At 37.3% G+C, this 24910-nt stretch overlaps 1 protein-coding gene and 1 pseudogene across 1 annotated transcript in view; one reads left to right on the top strand and one right to left on the bottom strand.

The window, feature by feature from the left end:
• CTNNA2 (catenin alpha 2) overlaps positions 1–24910 on the top strand; it is a 1202879-nt gene that overhangs the window by 42218 nt on the left and 1135751 nt on the right. The window lies entirely within an intron of this gene.
• On the bottom strand, positions 19599–20608 carry LOC132531738 (guanine nucleotide-binding protein subunit alpha-13-like; annotated as a pseudogene).

Raw genomic sequence — 24910 nt, 5'->3', positions numbered from 1 at the left:
CAGGTATCCCTCTTAATTTTGATGTAATGCATTTATTTTCTTGGCATGTATTGTCCTTGGTGATTGTCAGTGAGAAGCCCTTTGTTTCAGAAACTGGAGACAGAATGTGTTGGGTGAACTTTCAATGTTGGAATTTAAGTCAATATCCAGGAGAGAGGTCTTAGAGTAGCTAGTAGCAATGCACATTTGAAAATTAAATGTAATTCACTTTTTAGGTCTCCTTAGTTTAAAAAAATGACCTATGTTTACAATTTGCCTGTTTAGTTTTAAACTCATTGCCTTTCTAATGGTCTCATATACATTTTATTACCTAAAATTTGAACCTTTTATTCCCTGGGTATGAAAGACTCTTACAGAACCTATTAAGCCCTTGGAGGATTGTGTTAGGCTCTTTAGCTCTGGCTGTTTTTTGCTTTCAAAATGATGGCTCTGCTTGTGGTGGCATATTCCATATGAAGTCACATGACTATAAAATCCATCCTGTAATTTATTTCTTTAAACCCTGTGTTCATATGTGCAGATTAACTGGCTGCTCTGCACTTGTGTCTACACAGGGTCGGCTCCTCAAACGGCTTTAAAACCTCTTATTTTGTAAGCGTACTACTGCAGTGTAAACCTAATTAAGTGAGAACTTTTGGTTCAGCAGAATTACCTGTTTAGCTGTGCATAGGATTTTCCTGGTGAGGCTTGGGCTTGATTTTGTTTTGCTTTGTTTTTAAGTATGAAGCTCAATTGACAACATTGCGCAGAAGCTCCAGAGTGTTTACACATATCTAGATATACACACATATAAACATTCATACAGAGACAGTCTACATTTCAGACCAGAATATAGTTATTAGCATATTCTAGTTACATTTCAGACCAGAATATAGTTATTAGCATATTCTAGTTCTGTATAGGTTTTTCTCAATAAATTTAAATAATATTCTTGGTGTGTGTAGGTAGTTTCTTACGCAAAGCTTAGTTTGCAATTAAACATGCACATAATTGTTACTAACTCACTGCTAAACATGGCACTACTATGCAGATTGATCCAGCCATCTAATGATGAAAAAATGATTATACCCATATCCCATTATTAACTGTAACTTAATCAACTATCATTTTATATTGATAATGTCATTTTAGTGAACGTTTCTTCTTCTAATAAATCTCCTGATAGATAACAGAATTCAGATTTTATGAAAGTGTTAGTTATGTATATATCTATGTTCATTCATTAAACATGTATTTATGGTTTACAGTAGGTGCTGTGAGGGTTTAATGAAAGACCCATTATGAGTCCTGCCCTAAAGGGCCTTTTGTTGTAATAGGAAAGATAATAAATATAAAATATCTATTATATAGTGTAGAAGGTACTCAGTACCACATAGAGCTTTAGAAGCTTGGAATAACAGTAAGAACTAATTTCCTGTTTGGGGAATTAACAAGGGCTTAGCTAGGACATGAAAGATGAAATAGACTAGTGTAGGGAGATGTTCTAGCTGAAGAACAAACTGTAAGCCAAAATTTATATGCAGTTTTTGTGGAAACTGTGGGAACTCTTCATTTTGATTGGAGCTTGGGTAATGGTGGTAAATAAGGTTGAAGCCTGACAGTGAAGTCTTTGAATGCCAAGCTAAGGAGAAAATTAGTTGCAACTGTAGGTTCTTTGTTTAGCATGTTATGGGTATTGAATAGATGCCTATATGCTTTCTCTCTCTTTCTCACTCTCTCTCCTTTTTTGTCCTTACACCCCTATCCTTCTGCCTCTGTCTTGCTATCTTTAGATTGTTAGTTCATCAAATCTTTAATCTTTGGTTTTCATATACTCAGCATCTATTATTGGAGGTGCTAAAACAGATGTTGATGAATGAATGTTGAATAATCAAGATGCAACTTTATAGGTAGTGGAGAGATAGAGCATGTTTTAGCCTAGTACTTTGGGAAGCTGAAATTTGGGGAAAATAAGAGCTGACATCATTAGGTAAGAAGAAACATTGAAAAGAACTGATACCAGAGTTACACGGTCAGAGGTTGTTTCCCCGGTGTATACCACTAACTTCTACATCTGATAATTTATGCTAATCACCTGGAAATTTTTCAACCTGATTGACTTCTAAGCTTTACTCTTTGGAGATTATGATTTGGTAGGTGTGGGGTGCCAAGGATCTGGACTTGATTGTGATAACTTGCCAGGTCTGGGAACCACTTATAAATGAGATATAATGAGGGCCTGGCCTCATTTTCCTGTGGAAATGGAGCACAGGGGATGTACTCAGAAAATGTTACAGAGATATCGTTGAGTAAACTTGTGAACAAGTTCTTTCCTAGTGGTAGGAAAGAATCAAAACTGACATCAGGCTTTCAATCCTGATGCTGGGAGGCTGGTGATATCATTTGTGAAGCAGTGGTGTTTAATGGTTGTTGACAGAGATATTAATTGTGCTTTGGACAGAGGGAGAGAGTGGGAGGAGCTAGGAGGACATCCAGGATCTCTGTCCAGAAGAGGGTTCCAGGGTTGCCTGGAAGAGAGGACAGCACAGAACTGGGGATTAAGAGTTTAAAGCTGATTCTTATGAAAGTGTATAATAATAGTGATTATGATGGTAATGAAAATGTAAATACTACTTACCATTATAAAGCTACCATTTATGTAGCAGGCTGCTGCTAAGAAATTTACATACAGTTTCTAACATCATCCTTACAAAAACCCTGGGAGATCCCCAATTTACAGAAAAAAAAAAAGATTAGGACTGAGAGAATTTCGTTTTCCTGTGATCAATAACGAGTGAATGTGTGGTTTATATGTTTTGATGACGCCAGCACTTGACATACGACTCCAAAAAAAATCTTTGTGCCATAGTGACAAAACAGTGAAGAAAGCTCAGCTAGAGATTTTTTTCACTTACCTGAAAGAGAAAATGACAACTTGGAGAAAGTGGTTTTTTAAACAGCAATAATTGCTTCAGAGAAGTAAATTTGTATCAGAACTTGAGAAAATCTACCAGTTTTGGCAATTAGGAGGTCATTAGCAACCTCTGAGGTTAGAATTTCAGAGAAATGGATATGGAAGAAGACAGAATACAAGGTAAAAGTCTGTCTTCTGAGACCCGGAGAGGTTGAGTGTAACAGCTCTATCAGCAGGTTGGTGTTTATGGAAAAGAAAGAGGAGAGGCCCTGTCTGTGAATGTTCAGGGTGAAAATGTTCACACACTTTTAAAATATAGAAATAGGCTTGGAAGAATCTGAGTGTTGCATAACTGTAAAAATGTCATTGAAATTGGCTTTAATTCAGGTTGCTGGCTTCTACGGGTAGGAAAAAACAATTGGAGAATGTGGCAAGTGTGGGTGGTTGGATGGATAATGATGTGACTTTGTCTCTTTATACTCTTGCTATTAAGGAGAAAAAGAGGATGGATGTTGGAAAGGCAAAAGAAATGCCTTTTCCTAGAAAAGACATATCTCTTGAGCCTCTCAATTCCAGACAATAAAGTGTGAGTATGGTAGAAAAAGAAGAGTTGAGCAGAAAATGATCTTAAGAGCCACAGACAGAAGCTGAGTTGTGACTATATCCCAGAAGTGCCTTAACGAGAAGGAAATGCTCACGATGAGCTATTTATTCAATCTCAGGGCTGGACATTCATGGAGAAGAAGGATCCCAGATTTCACCTCCTTGTATCTTTTCCCCAATTTTATCATTTTAATATTGCTTTTTCTCATTTTTTGAGATATAAATAACATACCATAAAATTTTCCCTTTAAGGTGTACAGTAGAACAATTTTTAGAATATTTGCAAAGTTATAGAACCATCACCACTATCTAATTCCAGAACATTTTTCTAACCCCTAAAAGAGACCTCATACTCATTAACAATCACCGTCCATCTCCCCCTCTATTCAGCCCCACTATCTACACAGTGTTTCTACAGATTTGTCTATTCCAGGCATTTTGTGTAAATGGAGTCATACAACATGTGACCTTTTGTGTCTGGCTTCTTTTCCTTACCATACTGTTTTCCAGGCTTATCCATGTTATAGCATTTATCTGCACTTCATTTATATTTATGGATGAATAGTATTCCACTATATGGGTAGACCACATTTTATTTATCCATTTTTTAGTTGATGGACAGTTGGGTCGTTTCCATTTTGGGGTTATTATGAATAATGCTACAATGAACATTAGAGTACAAGTTTTTGTGTGTGTGTGTGTGAAGATATGCTTTTGTTTCTCTTGGGTATATACTTAGGAGTGGAATTTTGGTCATATGGTAATTCTGTGTTTAACTTTTTGAGCAGCTTCCAAACTATTTTCTAAAGCAAGTGTACTATTTTACATTCCCTCCACCAGTGTATGAAGGTTACAATTTCTCCACATCCTTGCTGACACTTTACTTTCCATCTTTGTGATTATAGCTATCCTAGTGGGTGTGAAGAGGTATCTCATCTTGGTTTTCATTTGCATTTCCCTACTCAATAATGATGTCAAGCATCTTTTCCTGTGCTTATTAGCTATTATATCTCTTCTTTGAGTCAGTTCTATTCAAATCCTTTGTCCATTTTTTATTCCACAAAGAAGGGAAGGTCTATTTTGTCTGACATGATTGTTGCCACCTACAATTTCTTGTCATTTCTGTTTGCATGAGATATATTTTTCCATCCCCTCACTTTCAATTTGTGTGTGTATTTAGCTCTGAAGTGAGTCTCTTGTAAGCAGCATATAAATGGGTCTTTTTTTTTATCCAGTCAGCCACCATAAATGCTCTTTTGATTAGAACATTTAGTCCATTGACATTTAAAGTGATTACTGATATGTTTGTACTTACTTCCATTTTGTTTCTTGTTTTCTGGTTGTTTTTGTAGTTCTCTGTTTTTTCTTCGTCTTTTAGTCTCTTCCTTTGTGCTTTGATGATTTTTTTTAGTGGTATACATTTGTTCCTTTCTGTCTAGTTTTTGGGTGTCTACTGTAGGTTCTTAATTTGCGGTTACCATGAGGTTTATATATGTTGACTATAACTATATCTACTTGCTTTAAACTGGTAGTCATTTAATTCAAACATACTCTAAAATATCTACCTTTTTTACTTTCCTCACCCACGTTTTGTGTTTTTGATGTCATATTTTACATCTTTATGTTTCTCCCTTCACTGTTTATTGTAGACAATTTCTTTTAACTTTTAATCTTTGTACTAGCTTATTTAAGTGCTTCATCCTTAGCCCTTACTATATATTTGCCTTTCCTAGTGGGATTTTTCCTTTCCTATAGATACTTCTTGTTATAGGCTTTTCACTTAGAGAAGATCCTTTAACATTTCTTTTAGGGTAGGTTTAGTATTGAACTCTCTTCATTTTTGCTTGTCTGAGAAGTTCTTTATCTCTCCTTCAATTCTGAATGATAACCTTGCTGGGTAGAGTATCCTAGGTTGCAGGTTTTTCCTTTTCAGTACTTTGAATATATCATGCTACTCCCTTCTAGCCTGCAAAGTTTCTGCAGAGAAATCAGCAGATAGCCTTATGGGGGTTCCCTTGTATATGACTCTGCTTTTTCTTTCTGCCTTTAGAATTCTCTCTTCAACTTTTGCCATTTTAATTGTGATATGTCTTGGTGTGAATCAGCTTGGGTTCATCTTGTTTGGGAACTTCTGTGCTTTTTGTACCTAGATATGTGTTTCCTTCTTCAGATTTGGGAAGTCTTCAGCTATGATTTCATCAAATACATTTTCAGCCCCCTTCTCTCTCTCTTTTTCTGAGACCCCTATAATGTGAATGTTGGTATGCTTGTTATCCCAGAAATCTCCTAAACTGTTCTCACTTTTTTTCATGTTTTTCTTTTTGATGATCTTATTGAGTAACTTCCATTATTCTATCTTCCAGATCACTTATGTGTTCTTCTCTATCACTTAGTCTGCTATTCATTCCTTGTGCAGTGTTTTTCATTTCAATTATTGTGTTCTTGAGTTCTGTTTTTTAAAATGTATTCTAGTCCCTTGTTAGAATTGTCACTGTGTTCATCTATTCTTTTCCCTAATTCAGTTAGCATTCAATACTAACACTTTGAATTCTTTATCTGGTAAGTTGCTTATTTCTGTTCATCATTTAAATTTTCAGGGGTTTTCTCTCGCTGTTTCGGTTGAGAGTAGTTCTTCTGTCTTTTCATTTTACTTAACTTTTTCTGTCTCTGTGAATTTTGGTGGAGCAGTTACCTATAACAGTGTTAAAGAGGTGTCTTTATGTGGAAGTGTTCGTAAACAGTCTGCATGAGCCCGGTGCCTTTGGTGGAAGAGCTGGATTTGATGTGAACAGAAGTCATGTCCTTCCTCAGGGTATACTGTCAGCTATCACCTTGGTGGGGCTGGAGATGGAAGGGCTAGGGCTGGAGCCCTGTATGGGGTGGGGCTTCCCCTCTGCTCACTGGCTGTTACTGCCCTGTCGGGGGCAGGGTCACATCCCAAGTTGATGGAACAGAAGTCTTTTTTTTTTTTTTTTTTGTGGTACGCGGGCCTCTCACTGTTGTGGCCTCTCCCGTTGCGGAGCACAGGCTCGGGACGCGCAGCCCCAGCAGCCATGGCTCACGGGCCCAGCTGCTCTGCGGCACGTGGGATCCTCCCGGACCGGGGCACGAACCTGTGTCCCCTGCATTGGCAGGCGGACTCTCAACCAGTGCGCCACCAGGGAAGCCCTGGAACAGAAGTCTTATGGCTCAGGTTTGAGCTAGATGTTTCCTTTAAGCATGTGCTCTCCTCTATCCCAGCACAGGCACCCTCTCCCCAGAGGGGGGCAGTCATGGAGCAGGAGGGGCCCATGCAGGTTTCGAGCCGTAGTGTGCCAGTTGCAGACAGAGGTCTGGGCTGTCTGCAGTGTACCACCCCTGCTGCATCTGAGTCTCCTTTGCCCCTCACAGCCAATCACTCCCTGTAGCCTCTGCCGACCATGCTCAGTTGTGGAGCCATGAGGCAGGGCAGGTGGGGCCCACATGGGCTCTCGGCATGTATCAGGACACAGGCTGTGGCAGTCTGGCTGCTGTCACAGATTGGGACCACCCCTGATGTGCTGCCTGTGTAAGCATCAGCAGTGGCAGCCCCCACCATGCCATGGTCCCATCAGACGCCACCCAGGATCCGAGTTGTCTCTGTATCCCCTTAGTGAGTTCTCTCCCAGGTCCTGGCAGTCCTTGCTCCAGTGCGGAGCTGTGAGGTGAAGTAAGTGTGGCTGGAGCATTCCAGTGCTCCAGTGCAGAGCGTTGGTTCAGGCTGGGGCACGTACTGGGGTGGTCACAGGAAACTGGGCAGCCACTGGAGCAGTCCTCAGTCAGCCCTCTGCCCCGCCTTGGGAGTAAGCCAGCGCTCACATGCTCCTCGCAAGTGGAGTCCAGGATTCCCACGGCCCTTCTGTGAGTTCCACTGGCTCTCCAAACCAGCCAAGTGGGCTTGTTTTCCCTGTGTCAGATTCCAGGACTGGGCTGCCTGAGACATGGTTTGAAAAGCTCACTCCCCATGGCAGATCTTCACCCCTTCCCTCTGAGTCCCCTCCCAGGGGCACAGGTCCTGATCTGATCGCTTCTCTTCCCTTCCTACCCGATTGTGTGTAGCTCTTCCTTACAGCCTTGTTTGTACAGGAGTCTTTCTTACAGTTTCAAGTTTCAATGAGAATTGTTCCATATGTAGATGTATGTTTGATGTGTTTGTTGGCGGAGGCAAGTTCACTTCTTCCTACTCTACCATCTTGATTGATCCCCCTGTCTTTTCACTTTTTGATGGTGTCTTTTGAAGCACAAATGTTTTTAATACTGATGAGGTCAAATTTATCTCTTTTTTGGGAGGGGTTGCTTGCCCTTTTGGTGTTGTTTCCAAAAAATAATTGCCTAATCCAAAATCACAAAGATTCACAGCTCTGTTTCCTTCTAAAGAGTTTCATAGTTTTAATTTTTATATTTACATCTTTGATCTATTTTTAGTTAATTTTTGTATATGGTGTGAGATAGGAGTCTACCTGCCTTCTTTTGCATGTGGATATCCAATTGTTTCAGTACTTTTTGTCTTCAGAAGTTAATTGACCATAAATGTAAGGCTTATTTCTCAACTCTCAGTTCTAATCAATTTATCAGTATGTCTATCTTTATGTCAATGCCGTATTGTTTGGATTGCAGCAACTTTGTAGTAAGTTTTGAAATAATACTGCCTTTTAATATTATATAACGTAAAACTTATGACTGCCAATTTAAAGTTTGTGTTTTTTAATAATATAATTAGGCAGAATCATTTGCTAGTTTCTGTTCTTAGTCACCTTGGCTGAAAGTTGATACCTTTAGTCTCCCTGGCTGAAAACTTGATAGGACTTTGCAGCCCTTAATTTCTCTGAATAGAGACAGAGGAAAAGTGTCTAGATGGAGACTACAACTCTGAAGAGAAATTGATGGCTGTGATTGTAGAAATTCTAGAAGAAATAAAATATTATTCAGCAATTCAGGTCTATAATTTGAATATTATTTGTTGCTGATTGGATTATAAAGTTATTTTAAAATTAACATTTATGGGTTTCCTTTTGGAAGCCTGGGTAGCATGAAAAGAGAAGCTTTGGATATATTATATACATATAATATATCCATATTTTGTTTAGGTGTACTCATGCAGTTATGCATATGTGAAACAAGCAGCATTATATCCCTTTCTTTTTATTAATCTGAAAGAATAAATGTAGATAAATTGGAGTTAGATGTTAAAAAGCCAGAGTCCTTGTTTGATACTAAAATTGTGATGTATCAGTGTGTGACAGAGAGAGAAAGGGAGAACAAGAATACTAATGAACTTACTTTCTAAGACATTGCTGTTTTCTAAGATATGAATGTGAGTAATAAAAATATGCAAACAACATATGCACTCACATGCCAGGAATGTGTTTCTTCATGGTATAGTACATTGAATGTGATGGGTGAAGTGCAAATCCAGCTGATATGATCAGGTATGTGATTCATCATATTTTGCAGACATTGTTTTGTTATACATTTGGGAAAAAATCTCATCTAATAATAGGATCTGTATATTCTTTCCTTCTTTCAATGTTGTTTTCTCTTCCAAGTGTATGTCATTTATTTGTCATTTAGTGTGTGTACATGTATTTGTATGAAAAATGTATTAATTATTCTCATATAATTTATGATGGGATTCAGAGTTGTTTGGTCTGGATTGAACCCCCCTCCCATCAGTCTCTAGGTAATAACATATCCTTTGTCTCTTTATAGCAAAAATAGATTTTAAAAATAGTTGTATATGTAACCATCAAGACCATACACTACAATTAATTGGTTTTGTTTCAAATTCATTATGTAGTGAAAGGTGTAATTACACAGCTCAAATTGCATCCCTTTCTCTCAACATCATTGCTGTTTTCCAGTGGGTGGTGGTTTATAAATGCAGGAGTAAGGATGGAATGGGGTCCTTATTTGGTCAAAATAGTCTTATTTTACTCTATGAGGAAAATAGGCATATAAAATTTGGAACTAATTATGCAAATAGTTATTTCCACATATAATTTATGAATTTCATTTTAAAATCCTGTTCTAAAGGTGGACAGGCCTTTGAATCACATGTTGTTCTTTAAACCAACTCATAATTATGCTGTCACACTCACCAAGTATACTGGTGCAACATTTATTTACCTTTCATTAATTTGGAAACAGCATGGTTCGCTAAATTATACACTGGTCATTCAGAGTCATCATATCAGATGCAATTGAAGGCAAGATTGAATGGTATGTTTCTGCTCCCATGTGCCAGCCTTTGTTGACATAGAGCACGTGGTGCTGTTTCCCATCATAATAATGGAGGCCATCTCCAGGAGGCATTCCTGGAGCAGGTCTGACGAGAGTGCACCTGTGGGGATGGTGCAAGAAGCATTCTTTTCCTTCCAGCCCATTTTGGCTCTGCCACGTGTAGATTTATGTATATGTTGCCACTTTCACCATCACTCGAAATAGGAATGCAGCTACCCTGTTACAGGGAGGTGATAAAAAATGCATTTTGAGCTGATGTTGTAGAAAATATCCTATTAAATTTCATTTCAGAGTTTTTATTATGTAATTTTGAAGATTCAGCTGTTTGTTTAGATAAATGCCAACGGCAAACTCAGGTCTTTACTCTGTGCAACTAGATATTCCATAATGTAGCATACATGTTAGTGGAAGATAACTTTTTGGAGACAAAAGGTGAACTAACAAAAGTCACTGCTCGCTGACACGTTTTAACAGGGGTTCCTTAAGGAGGGAGACAGAATATTTTAAGCTGAGAGAGGTGAAGATTGAATTTTCTTTTTAAATGAAGGAGTTTACACATTCTTAGTTTATTTTAGAAATCCTACTCTGCAGACCATACACATTTGCATTGATTTTTGTGGGACAAAAGTGAAACTGGGGCTTCCCTGGTGGCGCAGTGGTTGCGAGTCTGCCTGCCGATGCAGGGGACATGGGTTCGTGCCCTGGTCCGGGAAGATCCCACGTGCCGCGGAGAGGCTGGGCCCATAAGCCATGGCCGCTGAGCCTGCGCGTCCGGAGCCTGTGCTCCGCAGCGGGAGAGGCCACGACAGTGAGAGGCCCGCGTACCGAAAAAAAAAAAAAAAAAAAAAAGTGAAATTGATTCATACCCTGTCACATTAGTGTAATTTATAACACCTTTGTATTGCATATTAAAGTTTTTTTTAAAATGGTGAGTTCACACTTTTTTCACAAGTATGCTTAAAGTTAATTTAATATATGGCGCAAAGAGTAGAAAGAATGGCCTCTCGATACTTCTCTCTTCCTTAGAACATATCCTAATTTTTTTTTTTCTCTTTTGCTCTGGAGTTCAATCATCATGCTAGTGATGTTAACAGCTAATAGTTTGTAAGTCTTGACATCTCTTCAGGTATTTATTTCAGTTGAGCTGTTTTAATCAAGCACTATTTTATTTTCTTATTTTTTTATCTTCCGCTTCTCCCACTAAAATAGTAAACTCCATATAGGCAGGGACTTATAGTGATCCGAAAGGACCTGGCAGATCATACTAAAATGTAAACCTTTATCTTGTGGGCAGTGGGTGAGAACAAGGGTTTAAGTGGGGAAATAACCTGATCAGATTTACATCTTAAAGACAGAGTTCAGAGCAAGATCATGGTGGTCTTGTGGTGGGGGCATGTCTGGAGGCAGGGAGAGGACTTAGAAAGCTGATCCAATAAGAGATAATGATGGCCCAATTTAAGATATTGTTAGTACATTGTAAAATCATGGACTAATGTAAGCAATATTAAGGAGGTAGAATCCATGGGACTTGGTGCTTGACTGATGTAATTAGTGAGGGAAAGGCCGAGTGCAGGACCATTCTCAGGTTTCTTTTTGGGCAGTTAATGGAATCACGTGTGAAGAGAGACAAATATTTTTTCTAAAACACAATGAGTTCAACTAGGAGTTTGTTTCATGTGAAGTACCTGAAGGCCATCAAGAAGAAATATCTAGTAGGTTGTTGGAGATAGGAATCTAGAACTCAGGGGAGAGATCCATGCTGAGGATAATAGGGTTTAAGTTTATCAAAGCATAAATGGCTGTTGAAGCCATAGTTAGGGAGATTTTCCAGGAAAAATATAAAGAGAAGACTAGGGCTCAGTTGAGCCCTAAGGGTTGTTGACATTTGTTCCATAAATAGAGCCCAAGAAGACAAAATGAGTAGCATCCAGAGAGGTAGGCAGAGAACCAGGCACATAATGCGCCATGAGAAGAACATATCAGGAAGTTTGTGGCCAACAGTACAAGATGATGCAGAGGAATTGAGTAGGAGAAATCTATTAGACATTTATTGAAACAGCATTTATTGGGGGCCTGTTATGTGAGTGTGGTCTTCAAACCAACCCAGTAAATGCTTGCCACCAGCTTTCAAAGTGTTTCATTAAAGAAATCGTCACAGTTAATTCCTGATAATCTAATACAGGTTGTGCCTTCTGTTTCCCCCCTTTAAAAGACCTTTCCCATGTTGTAAGGAAAAAAGAAGGTGGTAAATGAAGAGCTATCTTTTCTGTATTCAGGTCCAAATGTATAATTCTCGGGAAAACATTCTTTTCCATGAAGAATAATTTCATTCATTAGGAGAAAGATGGAAATTTTTATAAGGTTGCCAACCAAAGTGGTTCTCCACTTTTATTTTCAGCAAAGCTAAATCTGCATATTGAAGATGTATCTTGATATGCAAAGACCCAAAAGATGAAATGCTGACACACTTAACTGATTTCTTTCATTTTACTTTCTTGTTGTTGGCTGTGCACATACATAGGCAGACAGTCATATGAGATAGTTACAATTATTTGGATGAAAGAAAATGTAATATTTTGCATAAAATGATGAGAAAATGTAATTGGAAAAACTGAAGGAAAAATGGAAATCCAATTTTCCTTAGTTTGGTACTCAGTATACAATTCATACCTGTCCGTTGTGGTGAAATGAAATACTTTCAAGTTGCGTTGTATTTGGAAATTGAATCCTACTTTAATTTCTTGCCATTAGAATTTCTCCTGTACTTAAAGTTCTTCCTAAAATGATATGTTAAAAACACAAATAGCATATTTATGATTTGCTTTAATCAGTGAAACATAATAAAATGTCAAATGCTCAACATTGACAAGAATTTAAATAAAAAAGATACTATACTGAACAAACATTTGGATAAACACATAGAAAATGCCTACCAAATTCAATATAGTAGCTAATTTTTAAACTAGAATTTAGAAAGAAAGTCACTCATTTTGTAGACAAGAAAACTGAATTGGAAGAAGGAAATTTATTTGACTAAGGTACATTGACAACTCATATAGCCTTGAGATTGCATGAGGCCAATTTCATAAAGTTCTGCTGCTCCTTTTTTCTTACGGTGTTATCACTTGTAATGCATTCTCTTTCCCAAATGTATTTCATCTTTTATCTCTAAAAGATGGAATTTTCCTTGAATTTCTTATAGACCTTAATCTGGCACTCCTAAGGCTTTTACAACATTTTAATGTTTCCACATTTACTGGATATGTGATTGAGTGTGACCAATGCAGGCAAGTCTGCTTGACTTTACCTGAAGAGGCCTTTCAGTTTTACGTTTTATACCATTGCTCAAGCAGGAAGGCACCTCTACCTTCTGCCTCTTATTTTTTCCACCTGCCTCAACAGGTAAGGGCCAATTCAAATGTTGTTGCCCCTGTATAGTCTTCACTTTTCATCCTAGTCAGAATGAGTTAATCCTTCCTCTTTATTCTGGCTTGATGAGTCCCCCCCAGCCCCCTTCCCAGTCAAGTAGAGGCAGAGATGTTAGATGAATTCCTTGGAATTGCAGTCTGAGGTCAGGTGGCCATTGCTTATGGGGAGGCCACAGAAGCTGGAGCCAAGGGATGTGTTTTACAATACAGCATCCTGGGAAGAAGCCAAAATCAGGCAATGACTCGTCAACTCCAAATGGTTAGGCTTTGAGGGATGGTGCAAACTGGAGGCTCCAATCAGAACAGAACAAATGGTTTAAAATTGAGGAGAGAGATGGTACCTTAAAAAAAAAAAATCACTAAACCAGAGAAGACTGGACTGTTCTTAGAAGATGCCTGCAGACTTGATGGGGCAGAAGGTAGGCATTAAAGACACTGACCTGAGGAGGACACCAGATCTTTTTTTCAGACATCAAGTAATGCTTCTTATACCATTTACATATAGTAGGATGATAAATTTTTATCTCATCTGATAAATGTAAGAGTCTTCATAGTCATGTTTTTATTGTATTCTTCTTTGTTCTTCACTTAGTAAAATGTCTGGCATATCATTAGTGCTAAGTAAATATTTGTTCATTTATTTAGTAAATGTTGAACCCATTATATATGGAAGTGTGACATACTGACATTTCTAATTTTATAAGTTCATTAAATCATTCATTCATTCATTTAAAAAGTAAGTACTAACTATATCTTGGTAATTATACAGAGAAGCAAAATTAGTGCTTATTTCAACATCTAGAGGAGAAAGCAAACGTAAATGGTTACCACGGTTGCATTAGGTATGGTGACAGGTTTCTGTATGGGGCATTATGGGAGCCCTTCTGGAAATAGCTATACTCTCAGGGAGAGGCTAAAGAGTTCATTTTTGCTGGGTGGAGGAATGAGCAGGAGGCTGCCAGGAGAGTCATGGGGCAAAAATGCATGTGAATGTAGGGGAAATGGTTTGGTAGGTGAGTGTACTGGGGATTGAAAAGGTAGGAGAGAGCAAATGCAAAGAGGGGTCAGATCATGAAGGCATGCTATACTAAAGAATTCGAACTTGATTCTTTATCTTGAGAAGGACTGAAGGATTTATAAAGGAATTCTAAGTGCATTTCTTTTGTTCTTCACTGCTTTATTTTCCACCTAATTTTTGATGTCCTATCCCATATGTGCTTCTAGGAATCTGTCAGGTCTTAAAACATTAAACCATCCAGGAATTAATGGAGGACTTGATACCACTGTCACAAATATAATCACCAGTCACTTAATGGTTGTGTCTGCATTGGAAACTCCATGTTCCTATTTAATTATTTCTTTAGCAAATTTAAATTCAGTGTCAGCTAGGCTTAAGCAACATATGTAGACTGAGACTTTTAACAAATCTATTAAGGTACAAATAAAACATTATAATTACTTCTCATGCCAAAGCCCTTTTGGAATTGAATGTGTTGATATTTATTGTGGAGATAACCAGGCCATAAATTCTAAAAACACATTTTATTACTTCTAAATTAACACGGCTGAACTAAAATGAGACCATGGTTTATAATGACTGGTTAAATTGCAGTAATGTCCTCTTCAACCTAGTAAATTGGCATCATTATGTACAATCCTCACATTATAACAGCATTGCCTTGTAATACTTAGAGAATTTATTCTGTATCTTGACTTGTAAATGTGTTAAACCAGGACTTTCAAGTGATAGATAAATTTAAATTCACATGTGTTAATGATGTTGCTGTTTATAATTAATATAATTAAGGACAGAACTTCAGGGGTTTTCACAGCTATCATTTGCTCCTGAAATCTAAAGAAAGGTGGAATTACTCTACCATTTATTGGTATTCTGCAGATTTTATTCTTCAGAAAGTTTTAATGAGCTAGAATTATGTCAGAAACCTTGATATATGTCTTTTAAATTATGATAGATGATGTCTAAATAATTGTCTATCCTGATCTATTATTTCTTGAAAGGTCTTCAGGAACATAGCTTCAGTACTCTGTTCAGTGGATCAGTTCACTGTTGTATTCCCCTAGTAGACAGTTTTCCTTCTGATGAGATAACTGGCATTTCTTAAGTAGTGTTGGGCAAGGTCTTGGTATCACAATCCCAGGTGTTTGGCAAATCCCAGGAATAATTTTTCCTTTACATGTTTCTGGGATATAAAGTGAGATACTGTTGTTGAAGTCTTTGTAAACATGGAAAATAATTTCTCACAAATAACTGATGTATAAAATTTGTATGATCCAATTTAGATAAAGGAATTAAGAACCTGACGATGAAATTTGCTGATTATAACTTGTCAGCATAAGAAGTATGATGGTACTTGTAGATCACACTGGGAATACTTCAGGCTAAATGTAGAATTCAAAGCACTTTTATAAATTGAAAAAGAGATGAGAAAATTTGATAGTAAATTTAATTGGGGGCACATTCCGGGAAGTACCCTTCAGAGTAATAATAAGCTATAAATGTAGAAAATGAGAATGACACACTATAAGTTTAATAAGTGAAAAAAGATCTAGAGATAATAGTGAACTAAAATTGAACATGAATTAGTCACTCTTCTTTTGCATAGAATGTGTAGATTAAGTGCTATGCAGAGTTACAAAGAAAATGAAGCAATATAATGCTGCCCTCAGGAGACCAATGAACTAATGAAAAAAATATAAATATGAAAGGTCCAAACTATAAAGTATCTATGTTGTTCTCATTCAAACTCAGGGTAATTTGCCTACTGTTGAGTGCCTGTGTGGCTGGTTGAAAGGACCAAATGTTAAATGATTTTGCTCTATTTTATATCAGCACTGATAACAACCCAGTTCACTTTCTTCTGAGGTATCTCCTTGATGTATAGCCTGGGAAAATGTGGATCATTAAATCATTAGAAGCACTTGACCCTGGAGGATTATGTACCATAATATGCTACTTGAATTTTTTGGCTTAAATTATTTCAGTGTTTTAAAAGGAATCGGGCCTACTTTTTATTTCTTTTTTGGAATAGTCAGTAATACATGTCTCATCTTAGAAATGATATCCATCATTTATGCAGTCACCAAGCTTTAAATTTTTAATTTTTGTTGGGCTCCTACCCACGCCCACCCCTTATCAACATATTCAGTCTATTACATAGAATTTTAATTTCAGAACTGGAGAGGAACCTTAGAGGTCATATAGTTCAATTATCATCTGAGATATGCATCCTCTTTACAAGATCTCTGATAAATATCTAGACTATTTTTTTAATATCTGGAATGACAGGTAACTTTCTAAGTCCTTTCAAATCTTACTTCCTGATTGATATATTTGTCCTTTCAGCTTTTAACCTGGTTTTGATCGTCATCATGCATGGATGTCTGCAAATAGCCTCCTAACTGATCTTTCTTCTCCAATTTTTTCTTTCCTAGAATATCTTTACACCACTGTTTCAATAAAATTCCTAAAACACTTTGATCATATTGCTACCTTGATTCAGAAACCTTCAGTAATTCCCTGTAGCCTGCAGGATAAAATCAGAACTCATTAACTTGACATAGTCTAGCTCAACATATATTTCTGGGTTTAACTTCACCTTTTTCAGCTTCCCCAGCCCATCCTTTGAGCTTAGTTGGTCTACTTACTTTTGCTGAAATTATATTGTTCTTTCTTGTTCCAGTGCTATTGCTGATGCTAACTTCCCTTACCTCTTCCTCTTTCACTACTACTCTCCTCTTATTTAAATACTACACATATCTTAAGAGTGAAGTTGATCTTGGGGAGACAGCAGTGAGTGGTGGCTTGAAGCAGGATCTTAGTTCCCTGCCCAGGAATTGAACCTGGCAAGGCTGGATGAAAACCAGGAATCCTAACTGCTAGTCCACCAGGGGCTAGAGGCTAGAAGCAAAGTTGCCCTGGCATTGAAAAACAAGAATGTCTTAAGGAGGCAAAAACCGTAAAAACAGGTACAAAGTTTATTATTATTAGCACAACACAACATGTGGGAGGGCACGCCGAGAAGCAGTTTCTTACAGAAGCAAAGCAGGAATACACACCCAGAGAGAAAGGGTGTGGGCGTCTTCCTTATTGAGGAGGAACCTGGTAAAGAGGCAGTTAAATCATTTATATAAGGGCAGTTCTTCTGGGTCTTTGTTCTCCTCTGGCCAATTATCTTGCTTCTTTTCCCACATCTGACCTGTCTTAGGGCCCTCCCCAGTATGCATGCACATCTTTTTTTAAGATGGATTCCAGTGCAGAGGCCTATGGGAGGTTGACGCCACCTGTTATGGGGTGACAACCCCTCCCTTTTTGACCCCCCAAGGAGCCTTCCTGTGCATGTACAGTTAGGGAGGTTTTCTTGACTTCAGGAGTGATAGATGTGGTCATTTTATCTCTTTATTCCAGCAGACCTCAACTCCTGCCATTAACTTTATCCTTGAAGTGTCTAGGGAAAACAAAGCTCCAGTTTATTCCACTTGACAGACTCCAGCTGTTCACCCAGGGCTCCGTCTACCTCCTGCCTCCCAGTGCTCTCTTTGGTAACTTACTCCAGACCACACCCAGCATACTGTGACTCTTCCTTTCCTGAACCCTTATGGGTGCCCATTTTCAGCCTCATTCATTTGGTGCATAATCATGAGCTAACTTGGGACAGTTCTCAGATTGTTATATTAAATTGTAATTTGCCTTTTGTATTGATGTTTAACTTTTTTTTCACATTTTAATACTTGGCTATCTTCCAGATTTATTTTATGAGTTGATATGGTATAAAGCATATGGTTTTCTAACTGTATTCCACCAAATCTTAGGGATTCCTGGAAATATGACTGGGGAGGGCGAGGGTATAGACTGGAATTTGTGGTTCCCCAACAACTTCTACCCGAACACCTCTGCTTTGATCTGTTTTTATACCAAATCTATGCATCTGATTACTTTTGAGAAAAGCATTCAGACTAAAGATGTTTGAAAACTGTGAATGAGTTTTCCCAGAAAACTTGGAGAGGAACCCAGACTTGGAAAAGAGAGAGTGGATTTTATGTCCACTTTAACTGTTCACTGTCTTCTACTTTAGTTTCCTCATTTAAAAAATTACAAGGTCAAAACATATTACCTTACATCTCTTCCACTGTAGAAGTTGATGCTAAGAAAATTAGCTTTATTAAAATATAGTGACATCTGATTTTTTTATTTTTAAAAAATGTTTATGGAAAGTATATATTTATTTAGACCATTCTATTATGAAGTTGCTTGCAGTTTTTAGTTGCTGTTATGGCCAGAATGTTCTACATATGGTACATTAATTATATAATAATTAAATATGAAAAAGGCAAATTCTTTTCCACTCTTTCCTTTTGATCAAAATATTATATATGGCATTCATGTATCTTTGGCTCTTTGGTACCACTTGCAAACCCTTAATTAGCGTCATACCAGAAATCCTTGTATAAACTTTAAAACCTTGAGAATGTTGTCTTCAAAAACCACAGAATTCAAAAACAAGGTGAGGTGGGTGTACAAGCAGTTTAAAAAACATGAAGGCTAGATCTGTGTAAACTTAGAGAATGTCATTCCTTAGATCAATTTTTTTTCCAATATCTTTTTCAAAGTAGGAGGCCACCATAAAGATATGTAACAGATGTAAGGCAGAGGAAAGATCTTAATCTTGCTTGTTTTGCTTGTCCTTAACCTCATACCTACAGTATTTCAGGATGCCAGTAGTTGGCACCAACAGAGTATTCAGTTTTAAAAGTGGAAAAATTTAAAGCCTGAAGTTTACCTAGTTTGAGGTCTGCTAGGAGATTACCACTTAACTGAAATCATAGCCATAGTGAAACAGATCAAAGCCTGAACTTTGCAGATTATGTTATTCAGGAGGTTTCAGCCACAAACCAAAGTCTGCAGATGAGGGACTAAGATTTCCAAGAAGTTAAGCGTAGAATCAAGATTTTTCTAATTCTAGAGAAATGCAACTCAAAACTACAATGAGTTACCACCTCACAAGGTGGTGCAGTGGTTAAGAATCAGTCTGCCAATGCAGGGGACACGGGTTCGAGCCCTGGTCCAGGAAGATCCCACATGCCGCAGAGCAATTAAGCCTCTGCGCCACAACTACTGAACCTGCGCTCTAGAGCCCGTGAGCCACAGCTACTGAGCCCGCATGCCACAACTACTGAGCCCGCATGCCACAACTACTGAAGCCCACGCACCTAGAGCCTGTGCTCCACAGCAAGAGAAGCCCATGCACCGCAACGAAGAGTAGCCCCCGATTGCCGCAGCTAGAGAAAGCCCATGCACAGCAACGAAGACCCAGTGCAGCCAAAAATAAATAAAATAAATAAATTAAAAAAAATAAAAACACGAGAAGATACTAGAATAACAAGTTTTTTTGTGTGCATCACTGTAGAATAAGATGCTTAAAGTTGTCATGAGGAATAGTACCTGGCACATCTTGGAAAATAAGGCGGGTGTTTCCATGTTGATAGTACTGTGAGGTGCTGGTATAAGAGCTTATGCTGCTGGTCCTGGCATTTGTTAACAGCAACATTCCCCCAGGAGTTTTTAGATGTCTCTTAAGCAGTGAGAATCCTCTTCAAATTCTAAGAAATAATCTCTGGGGCTCAACATTTGCACTTTCTCCTCAAGCAAGTCTGTCTCATTTAAGAAAAGAATTATGGCGACATTGCTGAAAACCTGGTTATTGACAATCCTTTCAAAAATGCTCAGAGATTCTGTAAGGCATTGGTCATCTATCTTGCCTACCATCTGGTCAAACTCACTGGAAGAAATAAGGAAGCATTCAAACCGACACTTCCTTTTTGATCTTTGACCGCCTACATCAGACATTTTGAAAGGAACATAGTAAGTTTCAAATTTGTACTTAGAAATATTTTGTTAGGTATTCTGCGAAGCAGAATATCCTCTTGTAATGGAATGTATCTGGCTCTTCGAGCTTATCCATTCTCAAGGAACTAGTTTTACAGATTCACCCAGCTGAAATTACCCATGGTTGTCATGTGCTTCCATCTGCCCACTGTGCCCTCATAGCAGAAAAATATTGAGAAAACGAAACAAAAACCTGGCATTGTCACCATTCCCTGGGCCACCATGGGTGGCCAGGGTTGTCAGCTGTCATCATCTTGTCTTTATTGAGTTGGTTTGAATTACCTCCCCAAGGAATACGAAGCTTCTCTTGAAATCTACAAGCACTTGCATACCTTTGGTCATGTTGCTGGAGATAGTGGGGTGAAACCCCTCACCAGCGCTCTTAAGAGTCCTGCCTGTGGATGACCCACATCAGCTTCAGGAAGATGGACCTGCTGCTCTGGTTTGCTCCTAGAAGCCCGGTTTTTCATGAACTGCTTCAGGTAGGTCTGACTTTTCCCAGGACAGGCATTTGTCCATCTCCCTAGATTCTGCTGCTGCCTGGCTTGCCTTCCGTTATCACACAGCTGGGTAAGTGTACTGAAAGCGCAGACAGAAAGCGAGGAAGTCCTGAGGTTTCATTTTCCCTCCAAACAGTATTAACCACTGTAAAGAGTCTCCTTGGAGTTTAGTACAAGAGCATCTCTTTTGGAGGACAAGAACTGAACTTGAATCCTGGGTCTACAAATGAGGAATCCTGGGCAAATTACTTAACATTATTGAATCTCAATTTCCTCATTTCCAAAATAAAGATAATCATAACTGTCTCTCAGGATTGCTGTGAACAGCAAATGAGGAGAGCATTAGTCTAAAATGGTTAGCCCAGCGCTTGGCACTTAGGTGTCTGGACTATGTTACCTCCTTTTCCTTCTCTGTAATTACCTTTTTTTCAGACTTATTTATGAATGACTTTGGAAATTTTTCTCAATAATCAAACATTTAAAAGATGAAAGTTTGTCACTATTCAGACTCTGAAAACACTTCTAAATGAGATCAAACATTTGTTAGTAATGACAATTTCAATTCAATAAGTTGCCAATTGAGATATTTAGATGTCTACTTCTGTTTGCTTTGTTAAAAAAAATCAACCACATTTACCTGTGTTGGGGAGGAGAGGAATTAAATAGAAGGAGGTAAAGGGGATTTTATGGGAGATGGACATTTTCTCTCTTTAATATTTTGTTTTGGGTGGTGGTTACACCAGTGTATACAATTTTTAAAACTAAACATACTAAATATATCTGTGCTTTTTATTTAATAAACAAATAAACTGAGGTATAATATACCTCGGTTTAAAAAAGTACCCACATTACTTTATATAGTATTTTAAAAGGTTATATCTTCTACTTTATTCCATCTAAGAGTCCAGAACAAGAATCTCATTATTTTGTTAGTCAAGGCTCATATATTTATTTATGTATTGTTTATAAGACCAGGTATTAGTATATCTGAGATTAAATTTATGGGGTGTGCATGCTCATTGATAGATGATATCATTCATTTTTAGTGTTTGCTTTTCTCTCATTTTTGAACCTACAACTTCACTAGGCATTGAGCCTGTTGTAAAATATGTGGGTCAGTTATTTATAGAGTTTAAATTAAAAGCCTTATGCACTTAAACTTGGTATTAAAATAACATTATTTCATTCATAAATGAAGAAGTTCAGAGATTTCCTTGTTTTCTGAAATGGAGTTATGCATCATTTAGGAAATATGTCTACTAAAAACTTTAAAGCATAACTTCCACTTTAATTTAAATTTATTTTACTTAAGTTTACCCATTTGAAAATGTGAGTATACAAGTTTATGGCCATGTTCTTCACGTTGGTTTTACATTTTAAGCTTTCCGAGTTCATGATTTTCCTCTTTGATCTTAGTGCATTTCAAATGTTCCTGTGAGAACCATAGTTCAGTTGCTTAAGGCATGTGTTTTACATAATGTTAAGATGTTAGGATCACCTGTAAGTTCTTATAATTGGACTCCATTGTATTATGGTTGCTTACCACCCCAAGTAGTTTCAGAATGTTTAATGCTTTCTTCATTCTTTGAAGGAATGATGCATTTTTAGTTTAATTTCACTTATTTGTTTTCAGATAAAATTTTCCAATATTACATTAAATGGTATTTAATGACATCAAAATCTACTTAGGGATTTTAAAAATATATATTTATTTAGATGAGTTTTGTAAAAATATTGATTCATATCGAAAGACATAGCTTTCATTTAGAAATGTTATTTTAGGTCATTTTGCAGTGATATGACAAGGTACTGGAAAGTCAGTGACATTTGCCCTTTCAAACTGTAGGAAGACTATTACGAATTATTTCAGGCTTGAAGAAGTTTCAAAAAATATATATAATATTTTGATTAGCAGAAGTACCTTCATCCTTTCTAAATCACTTATTGTAGATAGCCTAAAACTTATTTTAAACCATTAATTAATTTGGTGCTTTAAAATACACTGACTTTTCCCCTATGATTTTGAAATCCAATTAGGTCAGGTATATAAAGGTAAGTGGTGTTTTAAGGTGTTACCAGTTTAATAGTGCTGGCACTCTGCATGTGTTTATGACAGTTTTGCTTCATGCAGTTACTCTGAGCTGAATACATTTGCTATTCTAAAAATGAGAGAATCTAAGTTTAATTCAGTCCCTCTGTTGAGGAAGGTGATATTGTGTCCTTTTTATCCGATACTTTAATGTAAAATTTTATAAATTCATTTGATAAATGTAAGTGGAAAATGTTTGAATAGATTATTTAGATGATACTTGGGTATACTAACATCATCACTGCCTTTAATCAGGTGTGGTCATTGAGGTGTGAATAGCTGGCATGTAGATATCCTCATGTGGACTAGTGGGCCCAGACAGTACAACAACTGAATGGAAATTGTAAATGAGTGAAAAGTACCCCAACACTCAGTAGCTCCATAGCTAGAAGTACATGTTTCACTACGTATTTGGCCTTTAAATTTTCTGTTTAGATATTTTGGTCTTTTTTCTATTAGGTCATTTGTCTTTTTCTTATTAATATGTGGCATTTCATTATTTTTTCAAGATAATATTCCTTTGTTGGTTGTATAAAGTTCAACTATTTTCTGCCATTTTTTATTTAATGGAGACTTTTGATGCTGCTACTTTTGAGATAAATAATTTATCATTGTTTTAACTTGTATTTTGTGGGTTTTCTTTTTAGTGGAGGGCATCTTGCTTAGGAATTCTTTTCTAATCTTAAGGACAGAAAATATTTTCCGATATTTTCTTTTCAGTTTAAACATTTTTCATTGTATTTTCTTTTTAGTTTAAACATTTTTTCATTTTACATTCAAATCTATCATTTGTCTGGAATATATTTTTAAGTATGAGTCAGGTAGGAATCTAATTATGTTTTTCATTGTGTGGATGAATACAACTTCCCCAGTAGCATTTGTAGTCTGTTTTTTTTTCTTGTATAAATTTATTTTATTTTTACTTATCTTTGGCTATGTTGGGTCTTTGTTGCTCTGCGTGGGCTTTCTCTAGTTGTGGCGAGCGGGGGCTACTCTTCATTGTAGTGTGTGGGCTTCTCATTGTGGTGGCTTCTCTTGTTGCAGAGCACGGGCTCTAGACGTGTGGGCTTCAGTAGTTGTGGCGTGCAGGCTCAGTAGTTGTGGCTCACGGGCTCTAGAGTGCAGGCTCAGTAGTTGTGGTGCACAGGCTTAGTTGCTCTGCGGCATGCGGGCTCTTCCCGGACCAGGGCTTGAACCCATGTCCCCTGCATTGGCAGGTGGATTCTTAACCACTGCACCACCAGGGAAGCCCATGTAGTCTCTTTTTGCAAGCTCATCTGCCATTTACCCTCTGTCCACATTGACTTTCCATGTAGCATAGATCTGCTCCTGGGCTGTCTCTTCTGTCCTGGTCTGTTGGACAATTTCTAAGTCAGTATATTTTATCATTATTGCTGATTTGTAATAATCCTTAATATCTAGCCAGATAAGTATTGTATCTAATTTTCCACATGGTGCATATTTTCCTTTCTTTCAGTCTTTTTGTATTTTAATATGTTGTCTGTTAAATGGTGTATAACTGTATATTTAAGAGCCACACTGGCTATCTCTGCTTTTTTTTTTGGCACATTCTCCTTTTTTATTACTTTTATTTTATATTGGATTATAGTTGATTAACAATGTTGTGTTACTTTCAGGTATACAGCAGAGTGATTTGGTTATACATATACATGTATCTGCTCTTTCTCAAATTGTTTTTCCCTTTAGGTTATAACAGAATATTTAGCAGAGTTCCCTGTGCTGTACAGTGAGTCCTTGTTGGTTATCTATTTGAAATATAGTAGTGTGTATATGTCAATCCCAAACTTCCAATTTTTTTATCTCTGCTTTTTAATAATTTATTGTAGCCTACTTTCATTTTGCTTAGGATTCCTGCCATATTTGACATTACTACTAATAGCATACGTTGTACATTTTTTATTTGATTCTTTTTGAATTTTTACCCTACTTTTTATTTTCTTCTTAGAATTCTCTTCATTTTGTAATCATGTATCAGACCAGGTTCTAAACCATATGTAGTAATGCTGGTATGTCTTGAGGCCCTGGATCTCCCTCACGACCACAGAAATTCACTGTTTTTTCAATGTCTTATTAAAGATTTAATACTGTGTTTAAAGGTGCCTACAGGGCCCATTAGACATCTGAACTCTTCCACCAGTGGGCCACTTTAATATAATCTTTATTCAATCCTCCTTTTGTCATCAAATTTAATATTTTTATTGCCTTGGCTTTTTT

Source organism: Lagenorhynchus albirostris, chromosome 13 (assembly GCF_949774975.1).
Source record: "Lagenorhynchus albirostris chromosome 13, mLagAlb1.1, whole genome shotgun sequence".
Classification (NCBI taxonomy): Eukaryota; Metazoa; Chordata; class Mammalia; order Artiodactyla; family Delphinidae; genus Lagenorhynchus; species Lagenorhynchus albirostris.
Note: the sequence above shows the minus strand (reverse complement) of the source record. Positions and strands in the feature narration are given on the sequence as shown.